The 7,816-nt window shown below is 41.9% G+C and overlaps 1 long non-coding RNA gene and 1 pseudogene across 1 annotated transcript in view; both read left to right on the top strand.

Moving 5' to 3' along the window:
- Positions 1 to 7,810, top strand: part of LOC116547253 — an 8,513-nt gene extending 703 nt beyond the window's left edge. Inside the window, exon 2 of the long non-coding RNA XR_004266997.1 lies at positions 7,688 to 7,810. This is a non-coding gene — a long non-coding RNA (uncharacterized LOC116547253). The remainder of the gene's footprint in view (positions 1 to 7,687) is intronic.
- LOC116547254 lies at positions 929 to 1,020 on the top strand (annotated as a pseudogene).
- Positions 7,811 to 7,816: the final 6 nt, after the last annotated feature.

Below are 7,816 nucleotides of genomic sequence, written 5' to 3'. Positions count from 1 at the left end.
ATCTCGGCTCACCGCAACCTCCGTCTCCTGGGTTCAGGCAATTCTCCTGCCTCAGCCTCCTGAGTAGCTGGGATTACAGGCACGCACCACCATGCCCAGCTAATGTTTTGTATTTTTAGTAGAGACGGGATTTCACCACGTTGACCAGGATGGTCTCGATCTCTTGACCTCGTGATCCACCCGCCTCGGCCTCCCAAAGTGCTGGGATTACAGGCTTGAGCCACCGCACCCGGCCTGATGGTAAAGTTTCTAATGTTAAGGTTCTTATTTCCATTTAGTTTCTTTGTTTGACTTTTTTTTTTTTTTTTCCCCCGAGACGGAGTTTCACTCTTATTCCTCAGGCTGGGGTGCAAGGCGTGAAACTCCGCTCACCAGCCTGCCCCCCCCCGGGTTCAAGTGATTCTCCTGCCTCAGCCTCCTGAGTAGCAGGGACTACAGGCATACATCACCAAGGCTGGTTAATTTTGCATTTTTTAGTAGAGATGGGGTTTCTCCATGTTGGTCAGGCTGGTCTCGAACTCCCAGCCACCCTCAGATGATCTGCCCACCTCGGCCTCCCAAAGTGTTGGGATTACAAGCGTCAGCCCCACACCTGGCCTGTTTGACTTTTTGATCTACCATCCTGATCACTTCTGGGCACTAATGTTTCTTACATGTTCATATACTGTATTATGTCGGGTATAGGCAAGACCGTAAACCTGTTCCCTTAACGTTGGTCTTCTATCTCCTTGGTCTTTAGAGACAGGGCCAGTAGTAAAAACACCCCTTTTACTGTGTAACATGTGTCCACAGTTTTATCTTAGGTCTAGAAAGAAGTCAGAGATGGAAGGTGTCCATCCACCTTAGAAGAGGAAATAACATAGATTAATTGCTCATATGTGGGTTGTCTCTTTTAAAAAAAAAAATTGAAATGATGGAAACTGAAATAAAGACTATACTTTCAAGGATCATTACTATAGTTTGTTACTCTAGAAGCTTCTCTGAAGGTGTAGAGCACCAAAGGATACAACACTGAGCTGTTTCAAATTTCGCTACTTTGATTCAGCAGGCTGCCATAGTTAAACCAAGGGTATCAGAACATGTTTATTTAGCATCTATGTCTCTGAAAAAGGAATAGTCCTGCAGGTTGGTGAATAAGGTCTAAGAGTTGTGAAGCTACAGAGACAAGATGCCAGATGATTCCTAAGACCTGCTTGTGATAATTAAATGATGCCGTAAAAAACCTCTTGATTTGTGGGGGTTGAGGGAGAAACTGAAATATAGTGTGTACATTATGACAATGCATGGCACATCCTATGTGGGCTCTCCCTATTTTAAGAAAACGAGCATTACCGTTATCTTATGCCCCCACCCTCCACTGCTTTCTTCTGTCCCTTTCTCCTCTTCCTCATTCTGGGTTTACTATTGCTTTTCTTCATAATTTTACCAAATTTGCATTTTGAAACAATGTATTGCATGATTTTGAACTGCTGATATGTGGAATGATAATGGATGTATTCTTCTGTTACTTTTATTGCTCAGCATTCTTCAAATTGATCTGTGTTGTTGCAAATAGGTATACTTTGTCTGTACTATTTCATTAGGTAAATTACCTCTCTACTCTTTATTCTCATTGCAGTGATTTTCTGAATTGCTGTAGGGGTGTTTTTTTCTTTTTCTATTATAGAGGGTGGCTATCCTTGTTTCCTGATTTGTATGTACTATAAGAGGTTCTCTAGGGTATATACCTAGGGATGAAATTGTTTAATTAAGGGCACATGCACGTCATTTTGACTAGATAATGCTAAATTGTAAAGTGTTCCTTCTTTTTGTAGTCCCATTGGCAAGAATAAAGATTCCCTTGGCAGCTGGGCGCGCGGTGGCTCATGCCTGTAATCCTAGCACTTTGGGAGGCTGAGGTGGGTGGATCACGAGTTCAGGAGTTCGAGACCAGCCTGGCCAATATGGTGAAACCCCGTCCCTACTATAAATATAAAAAATTAGTTGGGCATAGTGGTGCGTGCCTGTTGTCCCAGTTACTTGGGATGCTGAGGCAGGAGAATTGCTTGAACCTGGGAGTGAGCTAAGATCATGCCACAGTACTCCAGCCTGGGAGACAGAGTGAGACTCAGTCTCAAAAGAAAAAAGAAAAGATTCCTGGCCCAATTCAGTGGCTCATGCCTGTAATCACAGTACTCTAGGAGGCCAAGGTTGGTGGATCAGCTGAGGTCAGGAGTTTGAGACCAGCATAGCCAACATGGTGAAAACCCGTCTCTACTAAAAAATACAAAAATTAGCCGGGCATGATGATGGGTTCCTGTAATCCCAACTACTTGGTAGGCTGAGGTTGGAGAATCGCTTGAACACAGGAGGTGGAGGTTGCAGTGAGCCGAGATCACGCCACTGCACTCCACCTTGGGCAACAGACCAGGACTCTGTCTTAAAAAAAAAAAGATTCCCTTTGCTTCATATATTCAATAACATTTGAGATTATCATACATCTGAATGATTATCGATCTGGCCTGGCATAGTAGCTCATGCCTATAATCCCAGCATTTTGGGAAGCTGAGACAGACAGATTGCTTGAGGTCAGGAGTTTGAGACCAGCCTGGTCCACATGGTTGAAACCCTGTCTCTACCAAAAAATATAAAAATTACCAAGGCGTGGCCTGGTGTAGTGGCTCACGCCTATAGTCCCAGGACTTTGGGAGGTCTAGGCGGGCAGATCACGAGGTCAAGAGATCGACACCATCCTGGCCAACATGGTGAAACCCCATCTCTACTAAAAATACAGAAATTAGCTGGGCATGGTGGTGCACGCTTGTAGTCCCAGCTACTTGGGAGGCTGAGACAGGAGAATCATATAAACCCAGGAGGCGTAGGTTGCAGTGAGCCGAGTTCGGGCCACTGCACTTCAGCCTGGGGTCAGAGCAAGACTGTCTCAAAAAAGTAAAAAAATACCAAGGCGTAGTGGTGCACTCCTATAGTCCCAGCTACTCAGGAGGCTGATGGGAGAACTGCTTGAACCCGAGAGGCGGAGGCTGCAGTGAGCTGAGATTGCATCATTGCACTCCAACCTGGGTGACAGAGTGAGACCATCTCACGCTCAGGTGCACGTGTGTTCGTGTGTGTGTATCTTGATCTGGATATTATAAAATGTTGGGTCATTGTGGGCTTAATATGCATTACCTTAGTTACCAATGAAATTGCATATTGTTTCATGTGTTTGGCCATTGAGGTTTCTTCTGTGAAATTTGTGTTCAGGTTTTAAGACTATTTTTTTCAGTTTGTTAATTTGTATACTTGTCCTTTTATTTTCTTTATGGTATCCTTTGGACAAACTGAGGTTCTTATTTTTTTATTTTTTTAGACAGAGTTTTGCTCTGTTGCCTAGGCAGGAGTGCAGTGGTGCAATCTTGGCTCACTGCCACCTCCACCTCCTGGGTTCAAGCAATTCTTGTGCCTCAGCCACCCAAAGTGCTGGCATTATGGACATGAGCCACCGTGCCTAGTCTGAGGTTCTTAATTTTAATGCAGGTGAATTGATTAGTCTTTTATGGATTTTACTTTTGATGTCTTAGCTAGAAATCCTACTTTTTTTTTTTTTTACCACCAAAAATCTGTTTTGTTTTGCCTTTCATATTTGTGTTGAATCCACTGAAATTGATTTTTGTGTATGATGTGAGGTAAAGGTTGAACCTCATTCCCTGTACATTTCTCCCCAGTGTATCACTTGACTAGACCACGTATTGACAAGTCCTGCCTTTCACCATTGGTATACAGTGCGTTATGTCATAAAATCATATTTCCAACACATCAACCAGTAGGTGTTGATCTGTTTTGGGCATTATTTTTCAGTGGTTGCTTTGTTTATCCCTGAACTAGTGTAATACTATCTTAATTTTAATTTGTTATTTTTGTGATTAAATGTATCGAACGCAAAGCTGCAAGTCAGAAGTAAAGCCAAAGTCTGTCCACCATTTATCCTATTTTCGTGTTTTATATCTCTAGTTTCCAGAAAAAATTTAGATGTGCTTTTAGATCTCCTTATTATAACCAGAAGTGATCCCCTTTAGTAGCAGATACACCATGCAGTCTAAAAATTTTTCCTATTTTCACCGTCTTTTTTTATTTGCTCAGTAAGGAAGGAAATACCTCAGTAAGTACCTAAACCAGTCATTAGTTTGGGAGCTGCACTTTGGGACGCTGAGGTGGGTGGATGGAAGTTTGAGACCAATGTGGTGAAACCCCTTTCTACTAAAAATACCAAAAAAATTAGCCAGCATGGTGGCACATGCCTGTAATCCCAGCCACTTGGGACGCTGAGGCAGGAGAATCACTTGAACCTGGCAGGTGGAGGTTGCAGCAGGCGGAGATTGCACCACTGCATTCCAGCCTGGGTGACTGTCTCTCCAAAAAAAAGAAAAAAAGAGCTTCAGTGAGATTGGAAGCAGAGCACGACTCTATTTGGATGGTTAGGATAGAGGTTTAGAAGTAGGGTTGCTGGTGACATTGCAAGTCTCCAGAGTAGAGATACAGATCCTTTTGGCGTAGAGAGCGGTACTTACCAGGGCCAAGGACAACAGTTTGGAGACTGCACATCCAGAGGACAGGAGGAAGAAGTGGAGACTGGCTTGGTAACACGCTGGAGAGTTAGGAGAGTGAGTTGTCACAGAGAGCTCAGAAAGGAGGTTGGTGTTAGCGCTCACCAGTCTCATGGTAGAAGAGGAGCAGCACTGTCCCAGTTTGGGGGGAAAAGTCAGCCGATTGGTGACAGGGCAGGAGTACACTGGGTGGCTGTGCAGGGTGATTTGGAACTTTTGGAAGCATTTGTATGAAGGGTAATGGGGAGAACTTCCTTGATACTAGCTATTTTCCTCGTGGTGAAGATCATTGAAATACTTACCTGTGAGTGAAGAATTACTTTTATTTTTGTCATTAACATCAAAAAGTGAGTTCTATTTGAGAGCACACTGGTCTGTTTTGTATTTTTTCAGATCTTTTTAAAAGATTAGATTTGGTAGCCATATGGAAAATTAAGGACTTGATTCTAGTTTTAGAAAATTAATAAATGAAACCAGACATTCAAGTTTTTGTTTTTTGTGGGTTTTTTTTTTTTTTTTTTTTTTTTTTTTTGTATTTTTAGTAGAGGCAGGGTTTCACCATGTTAGTCAGGCTGGTCTCGAGCTCCTGACTGCGTGATCTGCATGCCTCGGCCTCCCAAAGTGCTGGGATTACAGGCGCGAACCATCGCGCCTGGCAAGATATTCAAGTTCTTTGGAGGTAAACAAGCTCCAGATTTTTAGGATAAAAAAGCAGGAATAATTATGAGAAAATTTGAGGCAAATGACAGATGGAATTGATATAATTTCAATTAATATTGAAACCTAAATTCTACAAAGTGGAAATGCTTACAAAAAAATGTAAATGACTGTTTCAAGACAGCACTATTTATTTGGAGTATTATGCAGGTAATTAGTTTTCACTTTTTTTTTTTTTTTTTTACTTTTGATCTTATGTGTGCAAGATTCACATTTATCTTTCTAGAGAAAAGTGACAAAACCTGCCTTTTCTGTACTGAGGCCTTGTCTCTATTTAGAATTTAGTATAACTTTTATTCAAAGGGGAGAGGGATAGATTTTCTTTTTTCTCTGCTGAAGTAGGTAATGCTATTATTTAAAACTGGATCTTTGCTATTAAAAGGCTAGGTCGCAGGCTTCAGTGCAGTGGTACACTCATATCTCACTGCAGCCTTGAACTCCTAGGTTCAAGTTATACACCTGCCTCAGCCTCTTAAGCAGCTGGGACTATAAGGCATGTGTCACTGTGCCTGGCTAATTATTTATTGCAGAGACAAGGGTCTCCTGTTGCCCAGGCTGGTTTCGAACTCCTGGCCTCTTAACAATCTTCCCACCTTGGCCTCCCAAAGTGCGGGGACTACAGGCAGGAGCCACTATGCCTGGCCATCTCTTGAGTTTCAGTGTATGACTTTGGATTTTCTAATAAAAAATATGTATGTGCGTATGTGTATCTATGTGCAGATGATAGGACCTGACTCTGGTGAAGGTGATACATTTGTTATGTAGTACATTGCATCCTTTCTAAGGGCCATTTACATTGCTTGGTACGCATGTCTTTTGGAAAGACATTTAGCAGTGGTTCAGCCTCTCAGTATCTTGTAGGGAGGTCGTCTAAACAGCTTGCTTCCTCCCTACAACAGAGCTTTTGGTATAGTTGCATTTGAGTGATTGTAAGACTGATAAATTCATGTTGGGCTTTAGAAGACATGCTGAATTTTGAACATGTCTCGTGTGAGTTAAAATTTGCCATAACTCTTAAGTACATTTGGCTTCTCTGTGAGGAATTTAAAATTATATCCCTTGATTTCTCAGTCATTTTCTGTTTGAATTCTTTTGCCCAAAATTGTGCATGGCAATAGATTCAGTTTCTGAGTTCCTTGGAACACTTAAAGATGTAATACTAATAGGTGCTTCCTTTTCTGGTGTCCTTGGCACTCCCACCCACCCCCTTTCAAAGCACGTATTAATATAATCAAGACTCTGAAAAGTCTAATAGTCAGATGAGACTTCTAAAACTTTAACCGCTGGGTGCAGCAGCACGTGCTTGTAGTCCTAGTGCTTTGGGAGGCCGAGGCAGCAGCATTGCTTGAGTCCAGTAGTTCAAGACCAGCCTGGGTGACGTGGTGAGACCCTGTTTCTATAGAAAAATTTAAAAATTAGCTGGGCATGGTGGTGTGCACCTGTGGTCCCAGCTACTTGGGAGGCTGAGGTGGGAGTATCACTTGAGGCCGGAGGCTGTAGTGAGCCGTGTTCATGCTGCTGCACTCCAGCATGAATGACAGAGTGGGACCCTGTCTTAAATAAATAAGAAAAACTTCAACCTAGTGTTTTTCTGACTTTGCACAGGAAACTCAGCCATTTATTAGCTATGTGAATTTGTCTCACCTTTATAGGGTAGACTCCTTCATATGATGCGAGCATTCGGAAACTGAGTTGGTAAAGCACTTAGCATGCTGCTTGGCACATAAGAACCGGATGACGTGGTACTGCTTTTGATGTAGATGTGTTCTTGACTTTTAGTCTAATTTGGTGATATGAGGCCAACAGATTCAAAACAATTACAAACTGTAATTGGGAAGGAGGGTCATTTGTGGGAGGCTTTGTGGAGAAAATGAGTTTGAAGGGAGCTATAGTGAGTTGGATAGAATTTAGCAAGTTGGGAAGTGTGGCAATCTTAAGTTGTTTCTCTGAATATCCTCAAATGTTTGTAAATTTCCAAACCGCTTGGTTTTTAAATCTTCTCTTATGGATTCTAGATTTAACATAAGTTGAACGACATTTGAACTATTGAAAAATCTGAATTAATGCTGTCCAATAGAACTTTCTGTGATGATACAGCTGTGCTGTTGAGCTTGCAGTCACTAGCCACATGTGACTGTTGAGCACTTGAGATGTGATTAGCATGACTGAGGAACTAAATTGTAAATTGTATTTAATGTCAATTAATTTACATCTAAAATTAAATATCTCCACATGGCTTGTGAGCTACCATAATAGACAAATTCAAAGCGAGCTCAGAATGAAATAGGGATTTGTTGCCAAAGAAATCTAAGATGAATAAAACCTTCTAACAGTTAATTCTTTTGTATTCATAAATTGACTGTATAATGTTGTTTGTTTTCTTGTAGGTCTCCAATTGAGAAACATGGCACTGTTTTTCCTGCACTCTACCCACCTATTGCTGGACTTCTGTTGTACAAGTTGGCAAACACTGGCTGGAACTGGGCTGCAATAAAACATGCCAGTTATCAGTGCTG

Source organism: Sapajus apella, unplaced genomic scaffold (genome assembly GCF_009761245.1).
Source record: "Sapajus apella isolate SASKATOON/1434 unplaced genomic scaffold, GSC_monkey_1.0 scaffold2505, whole genome shotgun sequence".
NCBI lineage: Eukaryota > Metazoa > Chordata > Mammalia > Primates > Cebidae > Sapajus > Sapajus apella.
The sequence above is the reverse complement of the archived record's forward strand: the minus strand, read 5'-3'. Positions and strand labels throughout refer to the sequence as shown.